Source organism: Crocodylus porosus, unplaced genomic scaffold, assembly GCF_001723895.1.
Source record: "Crocodylus porosus isolate Cpor-Errol unplaced genomic scaffold, CroPor_comp1, whole genome shotgun sequence".
Taxonomy (NCBI): Eukaryota; Metazoa; Chordata; order Crocodylia; family Crocodylidae; genus Crocodylus; species Crocodylus porosus.
The window spans coordinates 248917371-248920963 of record NW_017728886.1 but is presented as its reverse complement, the minus strand read 5'-3'; positions in this window follow the sequence as shown (position 1 = coordinate 248920963).

Genomic DNA, 3593 nt, shown 5'->3' with positions numbered 1-3593 from the left:
CTGGTTCTTTCTCCCTAGGTGCAGTACCCTGCACTTGTCAGTATTGAATCCCATCTTATTCTCATCCGCCCACCCCTGTAACCTGTCCAGATCCAATTGCAGCCTGTCCCTCCCTTCTAGCATGCTCACTTCTCCCCGCATCTTAGTGTCATCTGCGAATTTGAACAAGGTGCTTTTCACCTCCTCGTCCAAGTCACTGATGAAGATGTTGAACAGGGCGGGCCCGAGGACCAAGCCCTGAGGGACCCCACTGCCCACATCCCTCCAGGTTGAAAATGACCCATCCACCACCACTCTCTGGGTGAGGCCCTGCAGCCAACTGGCGACCCATCTGACTGTGTAGGGAAGAGCAGTCAGCCAGGTCTGACCTCTCATGTAGGTTCCTAGCCATGTTACAGGACCTCCATCTAACCCAGGAGGCGCACAGTCCCACCAGGGGAAATGCCTTGTTAGACCTGGTCCTGGCCACAAGCAATGACCTGATGAGGGGACTGCGGAAGCTCGATTACCTGGGTGATAGTGGTTATCGCCTATTGGAATTCACCATCCAGCGCAGGGTGGCAAAGGCCTGCAGCAAGACAGCAGCCCTGGACTTCAGGAGGGTGGATTTCATTGAGCTAGGGAGACTAGATGGGGAGGCACTTAGGTCCTGGAGGGGTGGGGAGTTGGGAGTCGAAGAAGAGTGGTTGTTCCTGAAGGAGACGATCCTCCAAGCTCAAAGGGTGGCAATCCCAACACAGATCAAAGGGGGCAAGAGTCCTCAGAAGCCCCCATGGCTCACCAAAAGCATCCAGGAACATCTCAAAGCTAAAAAGAAGGTGTACATCCAATGGAAGGCAGGGGCCATCACCAGGGAAGACTATACCTCCGTTGCTCTGGATCGTAGGGGGGCTGTTAGGAAGGCCAAGGTGGAGATGGAACTGGGACTAGCAACCCAGATCAAGGATAACAAGAAATCCTTTTTTACATACATAGGGGGTAAAAAGAAGGTTCTGGGTAACGTGGGGCCTCTGCAGGACATGCTAGGAAATTTGGTGGTCTCACCAGACTACAAAGCTAACCTGTTTAACAATTTCTTTGCCTCCATTTTTCTGAGCAGGGACCAGGTCATCCCCACACCAGGATCCCCAATGGTCCCAGGGGAGGCACAGCCAAGCCCACGGTCAGAGAGGGTCTAGTCGGGGAACTTCTGGTGGGACTGGACGTGTTCACCCCAGGGTGCTGAGGGAATTAGCAGAGGTCATTGCGGGACCCCTGGCACAGCTTTATGAGCACCCGTGGTGCTCTGGCGAGGTGCCAGAGGACTGGAAAAGGGCCAATGTGGTCCCCATTTTCATAAAAGCAAGGATGGATGACCCAGGAAATTATAGGGCTGTTAGTCTTACCTCGGTCCTGGGGAAGCTCTTTGAGAAAATTATCCAGGTGCACATCTGCAAGGGGCAAGCACGGGAGTATATGCTTTGGGGCAACCAACATGGGTTCATTAGAGGCAGGTCCTGACAAACCAACCTGGTGGCCTTCTATGACCAGGTCATTGAGATCATTGAACAGTAATGGTCATTACTTTGAGGTCATTGAACAGTAAAGCCCCATGGCCTTTAAGCTCTGTCTGTCTGAAACTCGAAAGGTACACCCAGTCTTTCATATGCCTTTTCTCAAACCTTATAAGCTAGGGACAGAAGTTACACATTCACCAGTATAAGTGATCAGAAACCAGTTCAGATCTGTAACACAACAGAAGTTCAGTGCACGTAAACTGCTTTCAAAGTGGCTGAAACAGGTTTAAGATAAACCTGGATTGATGTAGTATCAGACTTAACTGATTTAGGTTAACTTGGTTTATTGAACTTCTGTCCCAGATCCCCTCCAGATTCAAGTTAACGCACAGTCCCCAAGCATCCCAGGATGCTTTACACCTCCCCCACAAACCCTCCCTTTCAGGATAGGTGGGCTAGTCTTGGCCCAAGCTGTCTGCTCCAGCTGAGCAGGCAGGCATGTTCTAGGCCCTCCCCTCCCCACCCTGCCGGATTCTGGCTTGGGTCCCTGCGGGCATATGGCTGCATTTCTGGAATCAACCGTGAATGCCTAATCACTTGCTTATTGTTGCAATCTATGCAGTTTAGACTAACCTGCAGAGATTGAATCGATTCAGTCTTGGGCTTTTTGACTGCCTGTACTTAGCCATAGTGAAGGCCCCTTTCTTGAGTGCAAAGCCCTGCCTTAACCATCTGTAATCATTGAAGGGCATGAATAATGCATGGTTAGACAGATTTTAGACTCTAAGCCAGTCTGAGGGAAACTCTACTACCTGGTGGACTGGGAAGGATATGGACCTGAACAACAATCCTAGTAACCAGCTTCTGATTTTTTGCAGACTTTTCATCAAAAGCACCTGGAAAAAAATGGTCTAATCTGGGAAGACAGCCCTGTAAAGGGAGGTTTATGGTCAGGGGCACTAAAAGGCAGCCCATCTTGGATTATCTGCTTAGCTAGCCAAACTTACCAGAGGCTGTAACTGGCAGTCCCACCCCAGTCACAGCAGGAGGGTGGAAACTCCTGGCTCCACTCCCGCTATGCCCTGGGACCAATGTAGCCAAAGGGCTGAGGGTTCCTGGTGCTGCCCCGCTCTAAACAGTGCCTAAGCCTGGGGCTCTTCTTTCCCCAGCGTAGTTACCCTACAGTTACGGGGATGCCGATCTATCCCTGACCATAGGATACACTGAGTAGATGTCTCATACTCAGGGCCTGTTTTTTCCTAGGTGATTTCAAAAGGGCAAGGAAGACTTTGAAGTGGGGTCCACCTGGTCAAAGACTCCCCAGACAGAAACAAAAGGAAGATTTGCAGGAGTTCTGTGCTCTGAGTGACGTACTGCATCCCATTTAAAATAAGGATGTCCCAACAGTTAAATGTCCTATTTGTGCCTCAGTAATTAGATCTCAGAAGAAGCCTTCCTCAGAATGTGCTTTCCACCGCCATGCAGGAAACACAATAGATAAAATACCATCAGTTCTTGTGTGTTTCTGGGGTGGAGGGAGGTTAGTGCAGGCAAAACAAGCAGATGTCTATGGACAGCACTTGAATATTCTGTGTGCTTTTGATGTTTGCATTGCAATTAAGTTTAGATTCTTTTCAAATGTCAGTCTGATATCCCTGTTTCACAAGGCCTGGGAGATGAGGAATGTAATTCTAGGGCCATAGGATGGTTCCTCTTGGTTGCAAAGCTGCCATGCTCTTCTTGGTCCCAAAACAGAGAGAGACCAAATGAATGGATCGGTGTCATCCTGGCAAGATGTGGGCAGCGGCATACCCCATGGGTTGGTACTTGACCCAGTGCTGATCAATATCTTCATCAGCGACCTGGATAAGAGGGTGAAAAGCCCATTCACAGACGACATCAAGATATGGGGTTGTGCAGACACACCCGCAGATAGGCTGCAGATACAAGCAGACCTAGACAGGCTGGCATGTTGGGCAGAACAGAACTAGATGAGGTTCAACACTGAAAAATGCAAAGTGCTGCATCTGGGAAGAAAGATGGGAAACTTGGTCGTCACACCAGATGGCAAAGCTAACATGTTTAATGATTTCTTTG